Consider the following 26223-nt stretch of genomic DNA (forward strand, 5'->3'; position numbering starts at 1 on the left):
TCTAATAAACTGTAAGGTTAAATAAATAAATAAATCTACAGAAAACTGTCAGCTACTAAACACATGAAAATATTATTTACCATGATATTTTTTTTCTCCTGCCATCACACAGTAATAAAGGATTTGGAAAAGACAGATAACCCTCCCCAACAAAAGTTGATTTTGCCTATGAACTTTAATAGAACAATTTGCCTCCTGGGCATTTTCAGATTCTATGAAAAATGCTTCTCTGCTAAAGCACTTACTAGAGATACATAGACACATGTAGTGTGATGTCTGAGACTGAAGGGTTGACTGGGAACAGCATGTTTTAAACTACAGTTTGCAGCCTCTATTATCTACCAAGGAACTTATCTGGGGCAGGCTATAAAACCAAACATTTTGGGAAGAGAATTTTTTTTGCTGTGAGTAGTGAAAAAATGCATAATGAATGAAGGATCTCAGTGTGAGGCAAAACAAAACATTTCTTTCAGGGCAAGTATGCACAATGTGTTATTCAACCCATCTTCAAGGAGGTTTGAGATACAAGGGAGCTAACCTCTTACCTCTGAACTAGGCAAAGCAAGAGACAGGGCTGTAGAATCTAACTTGCATTAATGACATAAAATGAATATGTGGAAGAGTTTGCAAAGTAAATTGGAAATGATACTAGTGCAGATGTCAGGGTGTTAGTACATGTATGTGGCATGTCAGCTGTAGAAAAAGGAAGGGCATTCATTGCTTTAATAGGAAAGGTTTCCAAGAACAACTGTCATCTGATTTCTGACAACAGGAGAAGACAACTAAACTACATTGGGGACATTCTTGAGAGCTCTGTAAAACGGACATTATGTACTGTAAAAACCATCCAAATACAACTTGATACCAAATCAGCAACTTCACTGAGGGAGATAAAAAAAAATTACAGACATAGGTACACGCTCAAAAAATAACAAAGCATGTGATATCTCCTGAGATTAACAAAAGTCTGAGAGGGGTCTACAGGTCAGCTACTAAACTGCACTATTTTATCTGACAAAAGATTTTTTTTCCATCAGCTTTTCTCTCCCCACACACAAAGAAAGGGGGAGTTTGAAAAGCAAATATTTTATAATGTCCTGCGGGAGGAAAAGAGCAATGAATAACTGATCTGTATTTAAAAAAATGGAGGCATCATTGAGAAATAACAAATATCCACTTTCAGCTTGTAGAGAATGCATAATTATTATGCATAACACATGCCTGAATACCATATAATTATTCAGTAGCCCAGTTCCAGACTGAGATTGCCTAGACTGAACTTGCTTGTGAGGCTTTTGAAGCGTTCTAGATGCTGGCTAACAAAGAACAGAAAAGTGCATTATGTTAGGAGCTCCTCTTGTGAAGAAATAGGAAATTGTCAATGGCAGCAGCTGAGATGGTGAATGTAATACAGAATTTAATAGTAGGCATGGGACAGAATTTTATGTCCCTGTTGTTCTATCACAGGATTTATCACTGTCTTTGTTAAAATGAGATTTTCTTGCTTTGTGTATTCTGCAGTAGGTCTATCAATATGAAAGCACCAAAGGAGAAAGTTATAGTATATTCCTAATCTAGGGGAGACTAAAATATGATGCATTATTTCTGCCAAGCAGGAACACTTAATGACCCTGAAGACACAGTTTTGCTCAAGGGTCAAAAATACTAATAGACTTTCTGCCTCTCTCTGAAAGCCTTTACAAAGATGCAAATGCCTGGAATTTTTCCAGCAAATTCTCAAAGGGCTCAAACAAAATTATCTGTGCAAATAAAGAGCACAAAGGAATATCTACTTCCTACTGCTAAATTCAGAATTGATGGGATGAATTAGCTGATGGCATTAGAAAGTGTCCATGCTAAGTTGCTAATGGAAGCAAAAGCTAATTCAAGAGCAAGATACAAGATTTAAGTATATAAGAAATGATGTAAAATGTAGTGTCTCCTGCAAATTGATTGAATACAAGCTAAATGACAATGTACAATAATATGAGACAGGAATTTTCATACTTTTTCACAGGGTGGTCTACATCTTATTAGAGAGATCCTCTATGATTGTATAACCCACTAGTAAATGCAGAGTAGTCCTGAAGGATTTAGTCAGAATTTACAGAGCAGAATCTGGCGCAAGAAGAGGAACCAGTTGTTCCAAGGGCCTCTGATCTAAGAGTTTAAAGCATGATGTAATAAGATAATAGAACAGAGAAGTTAGAAATTGATAAAATCCATTAGATTATCCAGTCCATCTCCTGTCCATCTCTTTATCTATTCAGGATTGTTCCCTGCAGTACATTTTCTAGTTTTTTGTCCACTCTAGGTTAAAAGTCCTTAGTGATTGGGTTTCTACCCTTTTCCTTGCAAGACTATTGTCATTGTCAGGAAGTTTTTCCCTGATACTTTGAAATAATTTTCCCTTTCTTAATTTCACCCTTTGACTTCTGCAGCAGTTATGCCCTGAAATATCAAATTAAATTTTTGTAGTCATACTTGGTGTCTACACCCTTCAATATGTTTGTAGATGTTATCGTGTCCCGTCCTTAATCATTATGTAGCCATGTCAGTATACATTAGAGCTAGTTGAATGCTGCAAAATGTTCTGTTCCTGTTCTGAATGGCTGTTCAGTTTGACCTTCATTATATGAGAACACTTGTGCGAATGCCCACAAATGTTTAGGGAATGGCATCTGTTCATACAAATATCCATCTTTCCTTGCAAACAATGGTTTACATGCACATACAGAATTATTTGCTAATCGTTCTCATTCTGCTGTTTAAAATGTTTGTCATCCAGTTAGTGAACAGAAAGCAATATCACCTGGAGCAGCTGAGCAATTGTACAATGCAAATAATGAAAAACAAATAAGAAATTGGCCCCTTGACAGCCAAAGTCTGGTCCTATCAGCCCGGTCTTATTATACCCCTATGTTTCAACTACACTGCTTGGCGTGCATTATAATTAGCTAAATATAAGTACTTATAGTAATTTTTTATTAAATGAAAATTTGCAAAGGCTCAGATACAAATTTCTTTACCTAACTATAGTACAAGTCCGTTCTCAAACTGCTTGGTGAATGCTTGTAATTAATACATTTGTAGTAATCAGTATCAGTCTGCAAAGGATTCCTGCACAGAAGAAAACCCTAAATTCATTTTATAATTTATTCCATAATAATAATTTGACCAGCCCTTTTGCACATGTTTAGCTCTTTTAATATTTTCTCTCAAGTCTGTCCCTCCAGTCTCTTGAAAAAAATGTTACTCTTTTCAAGTCCTCCAGGTTCTGAATAGCTTTATGGTAATGCAGTGCCCAGAACTCAATACATTATTCCAGGTTCAGAGGCAACAGAGCCATGTAGACAGGAATTGTGCCTTCACGTTCCCATGATGATGCCTTTCTATATGCAGCCCATTATAGCAGTAGCATATTACAGACTCATATCTAATTTGCTGCTTCTCTGCTTTTACTCTCCCACTCAGTATTTCAGATTTGCCTCATATGCATTAATATTACAGGATATCATTGTTTAAAAGTTTTTTTGTGGAGATACAAAACTGATTTTTTTTAACTCAAGAGAGAGTGTCAGCTCAGGAAGAGGAAAGTCTTAGCATCCCTCTGAGATAAAAGAGCTGCAGGGAAGGGCAAGAAGTCCTAAAGTGGAAGCCTTGGAAATTAGCAGCCTGAGTGGAAGCTTGGGTTAAAGTACATATTTGCATGCATGCAGGAAGCCTGATTTAGACAAATATACATGTATATGGATGCACTAATTGTACTTCACCCTTAGATATTGGAGTTTTCCCATGCACAAGAAAGCATGCTAAGTTTTGAAAATTTGACCTTAAGTTTAAATAAAAGCAATTGCCAAATTGGCTATATTTTTGATTTGTGAGAACTGCTATTATGTTTGCTTTCTCCATTCTTTCAGTTCCTCTTCAGTCACCACTGCTGGTAGGCTCCGATGGGACTTGGTCCTTCTACTACCGGGGGGATATGTTTTTTGTAGATGATTACATGATTAGGGCTTCTTCTTTTAACCTCTGTACGTTGCACACAACACAACTCCTTTTGCACCTGCATAGGACTAACCCTAATTCTTCAAGCATCTTATCTGTCTTTTTTCTTGTTGATGGCTGTCTGGCTTATGTGGTGACCATTTGGTCTCAATGTAAACCTTCAGTTTTAAAACGTAGATGGATAAGAAGGAAACACAAGTAAATGAATTGCTAACCAGGTATTTGGAAATGCCTTTGAAATTGAGTCCTTTCTAGAAAAGCATAAATTCTAGAATTATATGTTCTGTAGTTAATAAGAACTCTGAACCCACATGTAATGCTAATGCATGCATCACATCTCCCTTTTAGTGGGAATAAATAGAGTGAATCTTGCACCTTTGCCTTTCTGGGTGGTCTCTTGCTGGAGTTGTCTGTCAGAAACACAGCACAACTACGATGAGTGGATTACTACTAGATGTTGTATGCAAAAGAAGAAGCTAAAACTGACTTTTCAGGAAAGCTTAGATTCAATTAAATAAAATCCCGTCCTTTAGAAAAGCTGAAATAATGACATCTGCAGTTTTGCTGGTGGGCTCTGCTCTGCTGCCTTCAGTTAACCCTATTCTCAAATCTCATTTTGCTATTACTCGTACTCCTTTTTCACCTGACTCCCCTTTTCTAACAGATATGGACACTTACTACTTCTTCCTTTAACTTAAATTTCCATTGAGTCAACACCAACAATGATCTGATAGAGCACATTGCTGCCTGTTATACTAGATCAAGAACTTGCCTGTACTGAATTACTATTGATTTTACAATGGGATGCTGTTTATATAGAAACCCTTTAGTTTAATGGACACCAAGCAACATTCAGTGGCAGGAGCCTTCTGATAAACATATTGCTTTCTAAATCCCAGAAGCTCAAGTAATTAGGTTGAACTGTTTATATTTTATTTGTAAATGTTGCATTATTTTAATGTTTCCTATCATATTATATAATGTAGGTATATACAATAAACATATAATATACACATGATCTTATGCATAACGTAATATGCTTCCTTTCCAAGACCTTTCTTTCTTTGGATCTTGATTGGAGTGTTAGTAACAATGAGAAATGGGACAGGTTTTAAGTGTATTTTCTCAGGGCTAACTTGTCATTCATGACATAACAATCTGAAATGGATGACAGTGTTCATACCAGCTGCTTGACATCTAAGCAGGTGCTGGAGCCCTAAAAAATGTCACCCCATCAGATGCAGCCTCCAAATGTGTGACTAGCATAAAAGCATCCGACCGCAGCTCTTACCTCAGGCCACGGCTAACACCCCAGGCCACATCATCTCCTCCCTTGAAACTACTGCTGAGATGTCAGTTTAATAAATGAGTAGCCACTTTGTTTTGATCAACATTGTCAGGGTTTATTTCAAAAAGTGATTCTGATTCCTTCTCACAGCCTCGCCCAGCCAAAGTCAATTGGTACAATTTCAAGGTGAATTTATTCATTCTTTGTAAAAGTTCTATGCACGAATATATCAAGACAGTCGAATAAATTGAAATAAATAGACTTGGAGTTACATATTCTCCCAGTAATTGAAATAGTTTCCCCCCAATGTATTTGTAGTAATAATGCTACCTTTATGAATACTGGACTATCTACAGAGAGGAAAGCATGGAATTACCATTTTGATAACATATTTGGAAAATGCAATTGAGGCTAATGTGTTGAAAAGGGCAGCTGAAAGTTGTCCTTGCCTTTAACTTGCTCAGTGCTAAAGATAAAGCGAGAAAGCATTTAACTACTAAATAATGATACACAATTAGCTGGCTATTAGAATGTGCATAGCCCTACATAATTTGCTTTCTAAATACCATTCCAACCTTGACTCTGCTTTGAGGTAACAATGAATCAGAGTTAATTATTGGGGTACAGTATGTCACTGGTACTATGGATAATGTTGGGTGTCATGAGAGTGCACGTTATGAATGTGCTGTTTCATACGATTTCAACAAGTGGAGACTGTCAAACCCTTCAAGTGATGGAATAGGAAGCCCAGTATTTGCTTTTGCTTGAAATGCATAATAGTACCAATGGCATAGGTGCTGAAGCCTGCACCTTTATTTTGTCAGATCACTAAGGGGAGATGTGAAAACATTTTCTATTGCTCATTCAGAAAGGAATCTAAAGCTGAAAAACTGCAAAAATGAATGTCCTTGCTTTTCAGGAGGAAGGAGAGTGAGTGAGCATGTGTGGTTCAGTGTGGGAAATGGCTACAGTTTGCTATTCTGGGTGGCTTTTCAAAATTGGCAAGTACTTTACCTGTCATAAGTCAACTCTGAGTTGAATCTCAGTCTTTCATGTCCTCCTGGAGAATGAAGGACACATGAGCCTAGCTGGTTTTGGATTGTTAGAGAATTGAGATTTCAGAGTAACAATAAGGGAGTTGAGCAAACAGTTTGCATCTACCAGTCTAGGCTCTTGCTTGAGGCCTGGTATGGTAGAACGTTAACCTTTTAAAAGGTTTCAGAGAGCAGCCGTGTTAGTCTGTATTCGCAAAAGAAAAGGAGGACTTGTGGAAACTTAGAGACTAACCAATTTATTTGAGCATAAGCTTTCATGAGCTACAGCTCACTTCATCCTTTTAGAAGTTTTTCAACAGAGGGTTTTAGGTGTGTTGTGTTGTTGTTTTATACATGAGCAAACAAGAAGAACAGATGAGACTGGCCATTACGGGAGAAACAGGTAACAACATTTATTTCCTCCTCTTATTCTGCTTTAACACTATCAATCAGCCACTTGTCATTTCAATTGACATGCATTTGTGAACAGTACTCCTCGTACTACCATCCTGGATACCCATTTTCCTGAGGACTTTTCCCACTTCTTCCCTTCCAGTGGAGGATGGTGGAGAAAGGACCTGGGGTTAGCTAGGAAGGGCAAGAAGGGGGACTTCCCTCATTGCTGCCCTGTTACTTACGTTTCTTGGTGATTCCTGCCACTCTTTCTTTTCTGGAGTGTGGAGAGGTTGACACAGGGCAAAGCGGTGGATTGTTGTCAGGAGCCTCTTCCATGGTTGCCTTAACCCTTAGATTTGTTTGTGGTTCCTGTTGCTTTTCCCTCTTGCTGGAGAATGCATGCGTGTGGGAGTCTCCCGGCTGACAAAGGGGACAAAGGATGGTGTACAGCTAGCCTGTCCCACGATGCCCTGCCTGTCTGTGTCTCTGGGTACCCCCTAGTGGGCGTAAATCTCCTAAATTGCCATGCTGCCTTCCAAGTTTCATGCTGACTCCTGCTTCTCTCCCTCTTTCTCAGGGAGAGTGGTCTTCATATCTAGGTTGTATCTTGTATTCTGCAGGCTGAAGGAGCTGCATGGTTGAAGTGCCACTCATGCACCAGTTAAGATAGTCAAGTCTTGTGTGGAATCACCTCGGGCCTTGAGTGGGGGAGGGGAGCTACTCTTTGGAGTAGCAATAAGCTTTGAATGGGGCATGGATTAGGGAGGGCAGAATAGAGTAGGACACTGTAAGAGAAAGAAAAGATTGGCATCCCAACTCAGCAAAGCTCTTAAACACACACCTACAAGTAAATATGTGCTTAGCTGAACCAGGAAGGAGGAGATGGCTTGGGTTTTGCTTCATTTTATGTTCTATTTTATGTTTTTATTTCTCCTTTTCCTGTCCACTAGATAAACAGAATAAAAATTAAATGCCAAAGAAAAATTAAGTGCAATATTAAGGCTGGGAATTTAAATACAACAGTCAAGGTTCTCCGGAGTATTCATGGAGTATATTTGCTTTCTGGCATAGTATAGTTTTCTGACTTGTCTATTTAAATTCTCAACTTTAACTTTTCATGACTATAACGAAATAGGAAGGTGTATATTATTTAACTAACAGACTACAATTTGTTTTTCTCTGGGATCCATTACATTTTATTTTTGGTATTTTTGGTAAATATTTTGATAAATTATACTTTTTTTTACACTGGAAAGCCATATTTTATATTTTTTTGTTTAAAAATAGGTCTTATCAGGGAATACATATCTCCATTTGCTTTTTAATGGAGAAATTTCTCATTTGGTACAATATAAAAGTTCCTAAAGAAATGATGTGGGCTATTGTTCACATCTTTCTGAATTCAGGAATTATTACCCAGAGCCACGTTATGAACTTATGCTCTGTAAACATTGTAGTTTGATTTACCTTTTTGATTTATGAGAAGACAGAAATACTAAAACCACAAAGTCTGGTATTTTTAAGCAATCCTTGTAAATGGTAAATAGACAGATAGTTCTTGGCCTGGTAACCCTGCATAAGTTTCACCCCAGAGCAAAATTTTGCAGACAACTTACATATCCCCTCGAAACCAAAAGTTTATAGTGGCAGCACCAATGTTACTTTAACGACTTTGGAGAAAACGGTGCTGCTGTGATAAGAGAAAAAAATATATGTTTGACTTTGGGAGATTCATCTTTTTCCAAAATCATGATTAGTAGGTGGCAGAACAGTATAGCATTGAATTGTATGCAAAGATAACCAGGATTTGAAATATGAATCTTTTGCCAGTATAAATGATGAAGATGACATTTGTAATCTCTTCAGATTCATAATTTACTGAGTTTTAGGCAGACTGAGGTGATTGATTGTCTCTACGCTGGGTTTAGTGATTTGAAAAGCATTTTATTGCATTACGCAAATGTGAAATCTAAAAGTTTTAGGCTGTGCTTATCTGTAACTTGTACAACTCAGGGGAACTGATCTATTTCTGGAAAGTAAAGGGAGGGAAGAACAGTTGCTATAGTAAATTTACTGTAACTTATCACTTTGCACATCATCTCCTGTACAGTGAATTATATCCATGGGTGGCAGGTGAACCAGCCATTGGGAGAGACTAGCCCCCGGCTCCTCCCCTTCTGCCCAAGGCCCCACCCCACCCCATCTGCCCTGCTTCCCCACTGGAGCCCAGAGCACTCCCACTGTGGTCGCCAGCCCCCCGAAGTCCCCCGCCAACTCCAGGCCGCCCCAGCACCCTCGACTCCAGCCCCAGAGCATGGGGTGCCTAATCCCAGCTCTGGAGTGCAGAGCAGCAGCGCCGCTGACCCCAGTCCTGGAGCCTGGGGGGGTGCCCCCAAACCCAACCCTGGAGCATGGTAAATGGAGTAACAGGCGGGCCCCAGCACCAGCCTCCCCAAGTCCAGGCTGCAAGCCATCTGGCCCCAGCCTCAGCCCCAACCTGGGCCAGGAAAGAAGTGCGGAAACTCAGGCACTCCTGGGAGCAGAGCGTGGGTGGGGCAACGTCAGGCTGTTTGGGGAGGATCATGGCCCATGATACCTGCTGTCCATGGTTATAGTAAATTCCATTAATTAGTCTTCTTGTAAAGAAGAATGGCCATAACAAGCTTGTGTTAAACATATTCATTAGTACATGTAATCATGTGATAATGGTGCAATTAACTCGAGGCCCCAAAATATTTGCATATTTGCATTCACTGGTTTCAGAGTAACTTTAGAATTATAAATGAAGTAGTTCAATGTTAATTATGTCTAAATACTTGTATGAAAACAAGGACATAGACTAAGCCTTCTTTCCAAAGTAAATTATATTATATTTCTATCAGATCCCCATGTCTGAATTCTGCCCTCTCTTAAACTGTTATAAATCTGAAGTAAGTAAACCATTTGACTTCATTGGAGTTACTTCAGATTTACACTGGCATAACTGAGGGCCAGATTTGGTCCTTAATATCTATCTAGTTTTGAATGCGAAACGTAAGATATTGGTAATTTAAATTTCTCCAATTAAAGGCATATATACTAGTATTAGAATGAAATATCCTTAGCATAATATTGTCTGTGGGTAATGAGCAGGGGTGGTTGAATTTGTTCAGATAAAATTGGAGAGAACAGCTGCAAGCAGCCATCTATGTGAGATTAGGTGTCCTTCCATTGGCTTACACAAGTGACTATAACAATCTCCAATTTAGAGCTAAGGGAGTTACTCTTAATGATTAGGGGCTTCTGCTTTATGTAGTGAAGGTCCAAGCTTCAATTCCCTCTGACAGCCTTTTGTGATCTTGCTACAGAACGGGCTGGATTCTGATCTCATGTTCACCTGTTTAATACTGATGCTTAAGTGGAACTACTCTGGATTTAATCTGGTATATTTAGATCAAAATCAGACACTTTAATTTCTGGGGACTTCAGACAGCTGGAGTGAGCTTCTCTTCACAAGTGAAGTGTTGGTAACCCACTGGTTAAATATGTATGATCCTGTTCCCCGGTAAAGGTTGTTCCACAGAGGATTACTCTGGTACAGCTAATGGAGTTATTTCCATAACTCAAGTGGCAGGGGCTTCTGTCTTTGGTACTAAAGAATCCAGGTCTGAGGTGGGTTCATTGCTTTTGAAACTAAACTATCCTAGAGTTCCTGGGAGTTCAGATCTAGAACAGGTAGTAATTTTTCATTCAAAGCTTCTCCCCCCTCCAATGAAAAAATGTTTTTTGGTTAAAATGGAAATTTTGTCAGGAATGGTGATTTTTTATTTTATTTTTTTGTTTTGATTCACTCAGTCAAAAAATATTGGTCCTGATAAGCTGTGTTTGTTTTCTGTTGCTGAAAACAGGGGAAACATGGATTTGATTTTTTTAACAAAAACTTTAAAAAATTGTAAAAAAAAGTCACAAACACATTTCTTTTTTGTTTTAGTTGATATATTTCTTGGGGGGGAAAATGAAAATCTTTTTCAGAGCTCTGCTTTTGGCCTGGCCTTATCTCCACTATATAGTGACAGTTCAAATTGCCTGAATTTTCAGGTTTTTGATTAAATGTTAATTTTGGATTTTGTCTCCCCCCAAATAAATAAATATATAAATGGAATTGAGGAAGAGCTTCACTGGAAATGTTTGGGGTTCTGTTTGCTTTTTTTGTTTTGTTTTTTAAACTTAAATCAACAATTGAAAGCTTTCAGCATTTTTTCAAATTTAAAAAAAAAAGGTAAACAATTTTGAAAAGTTCTGGTGAAGTGTTTTCAGGACCAGGCCTACTAATAAAAATTAGAAGACAGTTTCTAATCATCAGACGAGTGAAATTCTGGAGCAGCCTCCCAGTAGGGGCCAAATAACCTAACTAATTTTAAAATGAAGTTTGATAAATTTATGAGAAGGATTATGTGACAGAATTGCCTGCAGTAGCAAAGGACTGCACTCCATGACCCAGGCTGACCCTTCCAGTCCTGTGTTCTATGTAGGGTTGCCAGCCGTCTGGTGACTCTGATTGGCACTGCCAACTGGGCCGTTAAAAGTCCAGTCAGCAAAGCAGCGGGGGCCTGGGGCTAAGTCAAGCTCCCTGCCTGCCCTAGCTCTGTGCGGATCCCAGAAGTGGTCGCTAGGTCCCTGCGGCTTCTAGGCGCATGGATGGCAAGGGAGGATCCACGCACTCTCCCCTGCCCCTAGTGCTGGCTCCGCAGCTCCAATTGGCTGGCAACCACAACCATTGGGAACTGCGGGGTTGGTGCCTGTGAGCGCGAGGGCAGTGCACACCGTGAAGAGCCACCCAGCTGCGCTTCTGCCTAGGGGCTGCAGAGACCTGACAGCTGCTTCCTGGGAACTGCAGTAAGCGCTGCTGGGATCCCCCAACCCATCCCGCACCCCAACCCCCTACCCCAGCCCAGAGTCCCCTCCCACACCCAAACTCGCTCCTGGAGCCCACACTCCTCCTGCAACCCACACCTCTCATTCCCGGCCCCATCCCAGAGCCTGCACCCACGGCCAGAGCCCGCATCCCAACCTCCTGCCCCTGCCTGGTGAAAGTGACTGAGGCTGTGGGAGAGCGAGCAATGGAGGGAGGGAGGATGGAGGTAGCAGGGGCAGGGCCTTGGAGAATGGATGGGGCAGGGGTGGGGACTCGGGGCAGTGACAGGCAGAGGAGTTTGGTTTTGTGCGATTAGAAAGTTTGCAGCCCTAGTTCTAGGAATTGATGTGACTCTGTGCAAAGTGTGAATGGAAGCCAGCTAAGCCCCTTATTTTAGATATAAAAGTGTTCAGTTGTCTTTTTTGTTTGTTTTATTTCTTCACCAATGCTTGGATCCTGTGATCATTGAAGTCAATGGAAAAATCTTCCTTTGACTTCAGTGCTGCAAGATTAAGCCCCTTTATTGATTGCTTACTAAACCAGCATTATTCAAATATCATCTGAGAGGCAGTTTCCCTGGTAATTCTGAGCACAACTAGACAAGAAGAATAATCTGGTGATTTAGGGCAGTAACCTGGGATCAGGGAACTTGGGTTCAATGCTCTGCTCAGCTGCAGACTTTCTTGTGACATTGTGCAAATCAGTTATGGCCAGTTTCTTAAAGGTGTTGAGGCTTAGGCACCTACCTCCCATTGAAATCAATAAGAGTGTGTGTGTGGTTAATTCCCACTAGGCATCTATCTGCATCTTTAGGTGACTAAATACCTTTAAAAATCAGACCCTTAGCCTCTCTGTGATTCAGAAACAACACATATTAAACGTTGTGGTGCACAGATACTAGAGTAATAGGGGCCTTGTAGGACCCTAAGGTGGATAGTAACCAGGAGGTAATGGAATTCTTGCAAAAAACCTTGATCTCATGACACTTGCATTCCTATTTCCACACAAACTAGCTTCTGACAAGCATTCAGTCTTTGAGATTTATCCATCGTTTGAAACTTTGTGAAGCAAGCTGTTCAACAGCAATTGAAACTTAGACAAAAAGTCCCACTTCAAGCTCTCTGTGAAATGCTGACAAACACACTGTTGTTTGCTTGTTAGGCTCAAGACAGAAAGTAAACATAAAAGCTCCTAATATTTGTATTTGATGATTGGGTTGTGTTATCTAGTATGACTCCAATCAAAGGGACAAAGATTTTGTCAGCTTAAATCAAGCAGAAATGGGCCTATGCCACAAAGTTCAGGTCTGATTTCCCCAAAGTTCAGGATGTGTTCAGCTCTAAGATATGGCTCCAGGCACATCTCTACAGAACAAAAGGGCAAAATTCTACATGCATGGATCTGCTGTTGATGTCAGTGGGAGTTCTCCGCAGGCTTGATCAACCAAATGGGCCACACTATCCCTGGTGTAACTCAATTAAGTCAGTACAGCAGTTGAGACATAAAATGCAAATCTGAGAGAATTTTACCCTAACATATGTCATGCACAGAGGTTGAGATTTTCAATAGCATTCAGTCTTAGACTAAGTCTCCTCTTATTGAAGCCTACAGTAAAATTCCCATTGATTTCAATGGGAGCAGAGGTAGGCCAATAATGTGCACTTTTGAGAAGTCCACCCTTACAGTATTTTCCCCCCTCCTTGGAAATGTACTAATTGTCTATGAGTGCCAGATTTTTAACTGTTAGATTCAGATTGTGTTCTGACAGTAGTTTCCATGCAAAGTATAATAGCCACCCTATCACCTTTGCTTTCATATTAACACATTAACACATTATACTGAGCTGTATTCTAAAGGTTCATTATCCCAAATGCCTTTTAAAAATAAGTGAATAATTTTAATATTTGGAAGATTTTTCCTTTCAATATATTAGCATTTCAAAGGGTTTTATTTATCAAATTGTAAACTTGAAATTGTTTTATTTTCTATGTGCACAGGTACTATTGTCTACAAAATATTTTAATGCATACCCCAATTCAGAGGAAATACTTCTGTACGGACCTGGAAATAGCTATTCTGCTTTAGAAATTAAAATATTTAAAAAGGAAGATATTACCTAAAATGAAATGGAACATACATTTTTCATTCATTCACATGCATATAAAAACAATTGAAGTGTAAGAATGATCAAATGAGAAGACAAGCAAATTCTGAGAGAGACAATGCAACTGGTTTACTTTGCAATAAAATTACATACATCTTTAAAATAACCATCACTAACAAAAAAACTTGAGCAGATGGAATATGTTTAGTACTAGTGGAAATAATTTAACATATCTACCCACGTGCTTGTAGTATAGTGACTGATAAATCTCTTACTAATGGAAGCTGGGTGCTGTCAACAGAAATTCTCAAATAAGCTCCCAGTAGAACACAGAGGCACAAGTTTCAGAGTAGCAGCCATGTTAGTCTATATCCACAAAAAGAAAAGGAGGACTTGTGGCACCTTAGAGACTAACACATTTATTTGAGCATAAAATTTCGTGAGCAACAGCTCACTTCATCGGATGCATTCAGTGGAAAATACAGTGGGGAGATTTATATACATAGAGAACATGAAACAATGGGTGTTACCATACACACTGTAATGAGAGTGATCAGGTAAGGTGAGCTATTAACAGCAGGAGAGCGGGGGAGGGAGGACCTTTTGTAGTGATAATCAAGGTGGACCATTTCCAGCAGTTGACAAGAACGTCTGAGGAACAGTGTGTGTGTGGTGGGGGAATAAACATGGGGAAATAGTTTTACTTTGTGTAATGACCCATCCACTCCCAGTCTCTATTCAAGCCTAAGTTAATTGTATCCAGTCTGCAAATTAATTCCAATTCAGCAGTCTCTTGTTGGAGTCTGTTTTTGAAGTTTTTTTGTTGAAGAATTGCCACTTTTAGGTCTGTAATTGAGTGACCAAAGAGATTGAAGTGTTCTCCGACTGGTTTTTGAATGTTATAATTCTTGACGTCTGATTTGTGTCCATTTATTCTTTTATGTAGACACTGTCCAGTTTGGCCAATGTACATGGCAGAGGGGCATTGCTGGCATATGATGGCATATATCATCAGGTAAGGTGAGCTATTACCAGCAGTAAACTTCAGACCTTAGCGATTTCCAACTTTACCCTCCAATACATCAAACATTGGAATGCTAAATCCCTGCATGGATTGCAAGGTGGGGAAAGAAAACATACACACACAGAGGACCGGATTGTGGCTTCCTGTTGAACAGGTGCACAAAATGAGGAGCCTTCCTCTACTTAGGCACCCTACTCATGGGTTAGGCAATATCACCCTACTCATGGGTTAGGCAATATCAAGGCCTCTGCATCCTTATCTAGTGCTCCCAGGCACACAAGCCACTCCAGAAAATTCCACTGAATGCATCAGACTAACACGACTGCTACTCTGAATCCAGAAAAAGTGGCCATGGCTTTGTCCTCTCCCACTAGTGTATTCATTAGAGGAGTGTATGCTGCAACCACAGAAGGAGCAAAGCGGAGGCCATCCTCCCCTTCCCCTCCACCCCCTGCCATGGCTCACAACTCCAAGTGTCAGAGTAACAGCCGTGTTAGTCTGTATTCGCAAAAAGAAAAGGAGTACTTGTGGCACCTTAGAGACTAACCAATTTATTTGAGCATAAGCTTTCGTGAGCTACAGCTCACTTCATCGGATGCATACTGTGGAAAATACATAAGATGTTTTTATACAAACAGGCCATGGAAAAATGGGTGTTTATCACTACAAAAGGTTTTCTCTCCCCCCACCCCACTCTCCTGCTGGTAATAGTTTATCTAAAGTGATCACTCTCCTTACAATGTGTATGATAATCAAGGTGGGCCATTTCCAGCACAAATATATATATAAATCTCCTCACTGTATTTTCCACTGAATACATCCGATGAAGTGAGCTGTAGCTCACGAAAGCTTATGTTCAAATAAATTGGTTAGCTTCTAAGGTGCCACAAGTACTTCTTTTCTTTTAACTCCAAGTGTATAAGTTATCTATAGTCAAGCTATTCTTTTTGAGTTAGCTAAGCTTAACTGAGAGCGGCCACACTGTCAAATATCACTTGAGCTGCTGTGTCCATACTGGCCCTGTATTCACTCTTGAATGGTGCTAAAACTTCTGGAGGCACATCTCATGCTTCACAGTGCTGTGTAAGCTGAGCCGCAATATGAATTTGTTCCATGAACTGTGGGAAAACTTGCCTGTCTTGTCTTGGTATGGAGGTCGAGTAACGCTAGTCTGCATTCACACTAGAGAGTGGTCATATTAGCAACTGATGAGTTGTGCTTGCTCCAGTTTTAACCTATGTCCCTCTTGAGCTGCCAACTCAAGTTAAAAGCACTACTGCACTCGAGTTAAGAGATTTGTGTGTGGATGGGACTTGAGTTAAGGGGTCACCCTTCGGCAAAACTGTAGCTGAAAGCCACACAACAGTCCCCACTGTGTTATGAGTTCACCCAGTGCCAGATGCAAGCCTCCTGAGAGCTATGCAGGATTTACTTTAGACACTCTGTTTCATTATTTCTTTTAATAAATTATCAGTGAGAGTAGAGAAACCTTATCTAGCCAAGAGTGAGGAGAAAGCCAAGGAGGGTGCCTATTAGTAATAAAAGAAATTCAACAAATTTTATATAATAGTCTGGGCAATCAGATAAATTAATTTTTAAAGCTATTTGAAAGGAAAAAAAATGAATAGATGCATCCATTCAACCATGACCATTATGAGTTTCATGTCCACAGGGGTGTCAGGCTTGACACATTATTAAAAAGATCAGATTAGAATTCAGAGAAATTTAGCTATTAAAAGTGAGAAAAAATAAATTCCCTAATGTAATTGCTTGTTACACTTTTGGTCTCCTGCCATGCTCTAGTAAACTGTATTTTAGGAAAGGCCATCATATAATAACTTCTGATATTGTAACAAGATTGTTTTCTTGCATTTATAATTAACTGTGTGAATTTATCTAAGTTGTACCTTGTTCTGAGTGATACGGCTCTTTTCAGAGTGTGTAGTATACCTTTGTCCTTTTTAACTTCTTCTGTAGTTGCATCATGAATAGATGCATAAGACTTGGAGGTGAGCAGAGAACAAGGTAATCGAAAGACTAAGAATGCATGAGAGAGGTTTTATGCTAACTTTGGTTTCATAACTGAGAAGCTATTATTAATTAATATCCTCTGTATTGGTGACCAAGTGCAACTTAATTAGGAGAATCAAAATTGTACCACATTGCTGTTCCACGCACTGTCATGCAAGAGACTGGCTTTTGTTGTTCATATCCTTATTTACTATTTTATTACTGTACCAGTCTGATAAGCAAGGGGACGCTGTACAGATAACTCAGTCAGGCTGAGTAATGAAGTGATACTTCATATCACATGTCCCTCTACCAGCTGCCCGTTATGGAGCAGCACTGATGATTTTGCAAGTATACCAGGCTTTGTGGCCAAGAAGATGGCAGCTGTTTAAAAAAAAATAGTGCCTCAATTATAGGAACGTAAAACAGTCGAACAAAGTAAAGTGAAAAAAGACGTATTAGGAGTGCTGACTATCTCACTGGTCTAGAGTGTGGGCCAGTCATAAGCCACAGTGTGACTGATTTTTAAATCACATATTTGAAGGGAGAGGACCTTTTGCTTGTTTTGATGCTTTACATTATGCAGTAGCTGTACATTCAAAGGAAATAATTATGCTGTAACAACATTTTAAAAAGTTAATAAAAATACCTCTTCTCCAAAGCTTGTCTGTGACTACAAAACACTACTTTTATCCCCAACTGAAAGCCAAATTTGATTATCTAATCTATGTTCAAGGATACCATGGGTGCGATTCACAAGGAGGATTTAGGTGCCTAACTGCCATTTTGGGCATCCAAGTCCAACATTTTGTTTGCCGTCTAACCCTTTAGGCACTTAAGTTCAGTAGGTGCCTAAGTTTCCACTGTTAAAGTGCCCAAGGGCCCTAAATTTCAGCAGCTGGGCCTGTGGACAGCCACCTAATTCTTGACATTGCCCAGAAGCTTGGTGCCTAACTCATGCCTAAGCCACAGCAGGATTCACAAACCAGGTATTCCCTTGCTTATCTCGCCGTCAGGGCTGGATCCAGTAGACATGCTGTGAGTACATCTAAATGCACATAAAATGGTAGGAGGAGGTGCCATCCTCATAACCTTGAGTCCTGTGGTTAGAGAACTCATCCAGCATGTGAAAGACCCTGGATCAAATCCTCCCTTTGCTTGATGTGGAGCAAGGATTTGAACTTGGTTTTCCCACTCCCTAGGAGGCTGCACTAGGCTAGAGTGTTCTTGGGCAGGTCTGTCTTAGTGTCTCTTGGTGCAGCGGTTCCATTTGGAAGAAATAATTAAATAGTCATTGGGCCAGATAGAGCATCAGAATTACTCTCTAGCCCAATGGTTGGGGCACTTATTTGGGATGTAAGAGACCCAGGGTCTTTTTTCTTGAAAAAAGACTGATCTGGCATCAGTGCTTACCTACAGGAAAGGGTTCATGGCTGTGAATCCTGAGTAGAGATACATCCCTAACTCTATTTGAGGGGTGGGGCTTAAAAATGTCTGTTCTGAACTCTGTTTGCCAAGAACTGTCTATATGATTCCTAACACTTCTAATTAGAGCTAGAAGAAACTTTTTTGTCAAAACAGTTTTCTTTCAGAAAATGCTGTTTCAACTAAACCATTGTTTCTTTTGCAAATCGTATAAATTTTCATGGAATTTTATTTAGAAAAAATGGAAAAAAACATTCTGAAAATGTCAAATGTTTCATTTTGACATTTTTGGAATTAAAATATTTTACTTTCATTTTGACGTGACTTTTGGTTTGAAAATATACTATATTTTATGTAAACATTTTAAAGGGTCAAAATCAGAATTTCAAATTTATCAAAAGAAAATGTTTTAGTTGACCCACAATTAATTTATTTCCAGAATGTTGTTTAATGAAAAATGTTGAAATAAAGTTTTCATCTTGATTTGGGATTTATTTTATGTTATTTTAATCTCAAAATTCTTTGTGGGTTGGAACACCATCCGTTTTCTGACCAGCTGTACTTCCAACTCATCCAACTCTCTCTCTGACCATTTCCTTCTCTTCTGTGGCCAACCTCTGATACCCTCTGCTAATAACCAAAAGGAAAAGGAACATGCAGGCCTGTCCATTCTGTTCTCCTAAGAGGCTTGAAGGAGGGTAAATGGCACCCAGCCCCTAAATTCTACACCAAGCCCTTTTGATTTCTATTGCATGTCAAAACTACATCCTGGAGAAAATATATAAATTAGGGAGCGACCTGAAATTCATGTCAAACAGCGAGAGACTCTTATGAAATATTAAAGTGAACAGTCAATGCTGTGATATATAATTCATTTAAAAATAAACCTTTCATTTTCTGAATGTTTTTCCATTGTATCCCACGCTGCTGAAGAATTTTAAGTTTGCTGCACAGTTCAGAATTATTGTGCCCCAGAATTTAGCTTTAGAGTCCCATCAGGTATTTGGGGGGCATGCTCTAGGCTCAGGGCCGGCTCTAGGATATTTGCAGTCCCAAGCAAAAGAAATTTTGGCTGCCCCCGCTTTTTTTGTGTGCCCCCCCTGGCTCCACCCCAACTCCGTGGGGGGCATTGAGGGAGCTCCTGGCTGGCTGCGGGAACCAAGCCTGGGGAGGACAGCAGGAAGATAGTTTCTCCAGGGCAGAAGCACACACTTGTGAGAGGTGGGTGCTGACCCTGTTACAGGGCCAAAGTCAATGGGACTACTAATGTGGGTTCAATTGCTCAGGTGAAAGTGTTGGCAGGATTGGGACATATGCCAAATAAAAAGTCACATTTCTTTTTTTCTGAAGGAAACAAATGACTACCAGTTTTATCACTGACTTCTGCATATAGTTTGTCCTCTTTGTTTATGGCATAATTACTGTACATGGATTAATAATTACAATTCCTGAACCCAATAATTTATGCATTAATATTTTGCCCCTTGTCATGTCTTTAATTTTTGCAATTAATTGTTTTAATAACAGAAAGGTTAATTCCACTATTCATCAGAATTGCTTTATTGTGGAACAGTAGACAAATAAGAACCTTTAAATCTAAAGGGCATGCTGACTACTCAGGGTTGTCATTCCAACTAAAAGGGAAACTTGCTGAGATGGCCTCATATATTCATTCAGTTCCCCAAGTCTTGGGGTTCACAACAGATCCTGTTCAGACAAACAGAGTTGTAAGAAGCCATCAGTTACTAAAAATAATCCTTGATATTACAGAGTCTCTTGTTTTCTTCTGAGTGCACTGTATGGAAAGAGATGTGTTCCTATTTGTCTTACTTTACATACATGCTTAAAATGTACTCTCAGAATCTCCTAGGCCTGCAGTGCAGAAGGTATGTGTTATGGACATTCTAGTGATTTCCTTTTACTGCAGAGTTAAATTGTGAGGATGAAGAAGGCTCTTCAGCTACCTGCTACTCATCCAGTAGGGACTGTGATAAAATGAAAACCACAACTAACATAAACACAGGGCTTTATATATCAAAAGTGCCAGGACCAGCTCTAGGCACCAGCAAAGCAAGCACGTGCTTGGGGCAGCACAAGTCCAGGGGCGGCATTCCGGCCACCCTTTTTTGGGGAGGAAGGGGGCAGTTGTGCTCTCTTGGGGGTGGCAAGAAACCTAGAGCTGGCCCTGCAAAGTGCTTTACAACCTTTAACATTAATCACCAATTAAACATTAAGACAGAGATTGTTAAAGGATTTGTTAAAGCAAGGATTTGGATGCAGTAAATTTAATGGAAATTGGGCATCCAAATCTTAATTGGCTTTGAAAATCGTTGTTTAAAACATCAATCAGAGAGGGTTTATGATCCAGTGCAACTCAGCACAGGAGAGGAATAGCATGGCTTGCAGGCCATTGTTCCATCATTTCCTAGAGGAAGATTTTACCAGAAAGGGAAAAGCAAAGTCTCTTGTCTGCCTTCCACAGCAATATCATCAAAGGAGGACACAATTTGGCCCTAGTTAATTTTTAGTAGATAAAGGCTAGAATTGGATGTTTGCCAGCTTTCCACAACCCCTGGGATAAGAATCAAGAATCTTTCCTGTGGTATCAGGTCTCCTCATGTGGTTGCACCATTTCCTTCCATTGTAGCTCACACAGGAGACTGGTCATAATGTTAATATTATAGAGAAAAGGAGTAAACTGGCTCATAAAATCTTGTTGTTCTTGTAAAGGTCTCATCCTCTGAGCCAGTTGCAGAAAATGTTAGCAGCTGTTAAATTAGCTATCACGATGAGAGTGGTGCAATTTTTTTTTGTCTGAAAGTGAGGAAATCTTGATCGGCTGATGAAATTTAAGCCAGCACATTGGTACCCCTTTATACCCAAATTGTGCTATCATTTCTCTGCTAATTCTTATAAGTGACCTGGTGTAAAATAAATTATTAGAATAGGAAATACCACTTATGAACAACTGCATAACACTGTTCTAGGCATCACTGAATAGTATTTTCAGACAGAGAGGGTTTTATTCCTAGGTTATCATGGCTTAAAAAGTCACAGGAAGAAGTTAAAGGAACTTTATTGTGCTTTATTTAGCCCAACCTACATGTTGCTATTTCTAGCATCATTATTATTTGATTAAGCCCTATGCTGCAGTTGGGTTGAGGTTGATGTCAGCAAAGCTATGTATAGTCACATGAGTCTGTCCACATGGATGCAATTGCAAGATCAGGACCTTGCATTGTACACTTTTTGGGTAAAGGATGGCTTCTTCCCTTGTATTAGAACTTAGCACACTGAGGCCCTGATTCTGATTTGGACCTTTGGTCACTACTGCAAACAAGTACTAAATAATAAAATAATCCCAGCCAATGTATATATTAAAAATATATTTGTCGCTATTAGAATAATATGGTAATTTCCCTGGCACTGGGGGATAAGCTATTTTGTATGGGTAAATTCCTTCCAAAATGTATATGCATATAAATACAAATACCACTCAAAATAATTTTTGCACTAAGTATTCATAGCTGAAATGTTATATTTTAATAGTAAAAAGAAAAGGAGTGAGTACTTGTGGCACCTTAGAGACTAAATAAATCTGTTAATCTCTAAGGTGCCACAAGTACTCCTTTTCTTTTTGTGAATACAGACTAACACGGCTGCTACTCTGAAACCCATATTTTAATAGTATAATTATTATATTTTCCCTTCTTACAACGTTGCACTGTACTTATAGATCATTCATAAGAAATGGAACTTTCTGACATTTATTCATACTTTTAAGTGATAAGCAGAACTTACCCCTTAAAAACTGTAACAGCTAGTTATGTAAAGCTGCTACTCATCTCCACTATGAATATGAGGTTTAAGCACCAAACATGAGGTTTTATACTTTGGCTGTGCTGATGCTGAAGGCATCAGTTAAATTAGAATGCTTTGATATGTTAATTATTTATCATTGTAAATTATGCATCCTCTAAAATCAAAGAGACACATAACCTATAATTTATTATTCATTTAGCATGAAAACTTGTCTTTATATAACTGTTTCTCTGTTAGGTACAGAATTCTGTTTTGATGTAAAACCTATTAACATGGACTACCAATGTAACATAAGAGAGCTGAATTTTTTTTGAAAACTGATAATCTGCTCTAAGTATCAATTTAACCCATCCAGTTATTTTAATAAACCTCCAAGTTCACTAAGCATTCCATAAGTTGGGATTCATTAAAGATGGGCTAAACAGATACAGGTCATTTCAGATAGCTCTGCAAAAGGTCATGAAGTTCATAATTAAGTGTGGATTCTTCTTCTTGAGAACTGTGAAGAATGGTGCCATGTCTATCATGCCACCTCAAGAAGCAATATAGTTTCCCTAAGAACTGTGCAAATGTGGACTTTCTTATGGTCTTGGGAGGAAGCCATGGAAACTGTGGCTTTTATAGCTGAGATTTTCTCTGAGTTTTTGGTGTCATTGCAGCCCAACATTTAGAACAAAATTAAGGGTTACGAAACCACACAAATTGAAAGACGACATAGATTTGTATGATCGTAATAAGGTTGTAAGCATTCTCTAACCAAAGCCTTGGGTGACGATCCTGCTTTTTGTGTGCATCATGTTTGGTAGCTGTGGTCTGTGTCATGTTTTATAGCTTCAACGTGAATTAGACTGTTCTTTTTTTCATTGTAATGATTATTAGTATTTGTGTAATCTCTTAGAGGTGCTTCAAAATTTGGCATTGTCCCTAGCTGTTATGCAGAAATGCTAGCCCGGCAAGGAAGGGATGTGTTGGAAATGCAGTCCCCAAATACTGTGCAATTTTGGAGGTGAGCATTAAGCTCCTAAAGGTTTTTACATGGGAGGTAAAAGTGTTTATGAAGTGTTCTCCGACTGGTTTATGAATGTTATAATTCTTGACATCTGATTTGTGTCCATTTATTCTTTTACGTAGAGATTGTCCAGTTTGACCAATGTACATGGCAGAGGAGCATTGCTGGCACATGATGGCATATATCACATTGGTAGATGTGCAGGTGAACGAGCCTCTGATAGTGTGGCTGATGTGATTAGGCCCTATGATGGTGTCCCCTGAATAGATATGTGGACACAGTTGGCAACGGGCTTTGCTGCAAGGATAGGTTCCTGGGTTAGTGATTCTGTTGTGTGGTATGTGGTTGCTGGTGAGTATTTGCTTCAGGTTGGGGGGCTGTCTGTAGGCAAGGACTGGCCTGTCTCCCAAGATTTGTGAGAGCGATGAGTCATCCTTCAGGATAGGTTGTAGATAAATTAATTTGCAAATTGGATACAATTAACTTAGGCTTGAATAGAGACTGGGAGTGGTTGAGTCATTACACAAAGTAAAACTATTTCCCCTTGTTTATTCCCCTCCCTTCTCCTCCCCCCCCCCATTGTTCCTCAGACATTCTCGTTAACTGCTGGAAATGGCCCACCTTGATTATCACTACAAAAGGTTTTGTCCCCCGCCCCCACTCTCCTGCTGGTAATAGCTCATCTTAAGTGATCACTCTCCTTACAGTGTGCATGATAAACACCCATTTTTTCATGTTCTGTGTTGTATATAAATCTCCTCACTGTATTTTCCACTGAATGCATCCGATGAAGTGAGCTGTAGCTCACGAAAGCTTGTGCTCAAATAAATTGGTTAGTCTCTAAGGTGCCACAAGTACTCCTTTTCTTTTTATAGAGAATAGTTAAGGGCGGGTGAAAACACTTTTCTTTATCAGGGCCTTAGGCCTTACTGAACTTCCTTTGCATTGTAGCAAAACACATTTTTTTTTTCAAATTATTTGTTCTGAGTGCCTTGGACTAAAGGTTTCTTTGGTGTAAAGTGAACAGGATGAGGGGATGAAAAGGGCCACAGAGTGTGTTTAACCAGCTGGATATATCAGTGTCCTGGAGAAGGAGAATGGCCCTACACTCCTTAACAGGGCAACAGTATCTTTCCTGAGGTTTCTCCTGGGTGAAATTTGTTGTCATCTCTGTTCAAGGAAATGGGACTTGTGTACATTTGGTAAATAATCACACTAAGTAAATACCTGACTGTATCACCAATTTCTGTTCCAAGTCAGACAATACCTGCTAGGCCCAAAAATCTGCTTCCAATCAAGGACTCAAAAAGTCTGATAGGTATTTGAAATCTTGCTGCTGAGGTAACATAGGACATGCTTTTGTATTTTGAACATAAAGAGTTTAAAGCTAGTTGTGCATACGCTTGTTTCACACACACACTGATTTTCACTGCGTAGAATGAACCAAAATAATAATAATTCTGAACAATCAAAAAGGAGTTTTTAAGCTGTTTCTGCAAATTCAATGAAATTCAGAATTTCCAAATTTTGCTCTGTGTGAAACCATTCAGATTTTGCATAGCTCTAGTGCACAACTAATACCTCTAAGACTTTCCTAAGTCTTTCCTATAATCAATGCACTCCAGAGGGAATCGTGGACAGTGAATCAGTGCAGTGGAGAGAACTTTATTCCACCTAATTGGTTACATTAAGAAACTCAAAAATTGAAAGACTTTGATGGTCAATCTCCAAATGTAAATGTAGTTGAAAATCTTGTAAAGACAATGCAGACTTATGTAGTGTTCATATGTGTGGTTACTTCCTTTAGTAAATTCTTTAGTTTTATTGGTCTGATAATCCTGTTTTACTCTCTGCTACATGAACATTTCCTATTTCCTAATCTATCATTTCCTTATCTATTGAGATAATGTTATTTCTTTATCAAGTACAACATTCTCCCTTTGTCACTTCTCTGTAAATGATGAATGTGGTGGTCAGGGTAAGAGATCAGTGTCCAGTAAAAAGTTCCATTTAATAGGTAATTATTGTATTAAGCATCTGTTTCAGTTACTTTTACAGTACATATACTCAAGTTGTCTTCTAATATTGAACTTAGCTTTGCTGAGTATAAAGCTTCAGAAAGTTACCTCTGCCATCAAATTATTTTTCCTATCATTTCTTATCACAAAGGATAATAATCATATCTCATAATCTAGAGGTATAGTCTCTGCACCATAAATCATTATAACATGAAACTTTAATATTTATTGCATGTTTCATCTTGCTTCTGACATTCCTATTAATGCTTCGCTTAGCAAGTAAAAAATGATATTCTACACTTTATAGTACTAGAAAAGATTGAGAAAACTCTTTGTACACAAATCACAAGGAAGCATAACTTATCTGTTACAGTGCAAGAAGATTAAATACATGGCAATGAAATCCTTGAAATCATGGTAACTGGAGTAGAGCTTTCTTCTGATTGCTTTAATAAATCCTTTAAGTATGCTTTCAATCTCCCAACAATTCCTGGCAAAGCTTGTGTGTTGTTGTTGTGAATCTGCCTACATCTAAAGTTCCAGTGATGAATATTTTATATGGCTTATCGCTACACTTGTGTCACTGACTCAGTAGGTGCTGGTGCACTGTTTGTTTATGCTTTTTAATACTATATTAGGCAGAAAGAAAAGATGGATATATAGTTTCACCCTTTCATTTCCTGTTGGAGAAGATAAAAATATTATTTGTTGTGAATGATGAATGAGGTGATTATATTTCACAAATTTTGAGACCTTGGACCATTAACTGAATCACTTTTAGTACTTGTCATAGTTTCCTATGTACAGTACATAAGGAAATAGGTTGATATTATTAATATTATTACAATAACTCAGTTATGAAATGGTATACCAGAAAATATATCATAACTATACAAACTTTTGTCTTCCAATGTAGGAAACTAAATTCTATTATACAAGTCACCTTGTAAGGGTTACTCATTCAGCCATGGCTACAATTCAGCTTTTCCTCTCTATTTGTAGATTAAAGTTAATTCCGACCTTTCTTAATCATTTAGATATATGCATGTGTTGAAATTGTTAAACATCTGGGTATCTGTGGGTTCACAAGAATGTTCTGATTATCCAAAATGTCTAGTACCTGGGAAAGTGCTTGTATGTTTTTGATTTTTGCAAAAATCAGTTTCCATATATCTGAATCAATGTTCAACA

The sequence above is a fragment of the Lepidochelys kempii genome, chromosome 8 (genome assembly GCF_965140285.1).
Source record: "Lepidochelys kempii isolate rLepKem1 chromosome 8, rLepKem1.hap1, whole genome shotgun sequence".
NCBI classification, from domain to species: Eukaryota; Metazoa; Chordata; order Testudines; family Cheloniidae; genus Lepidochelys; species Lepidochelys kempii.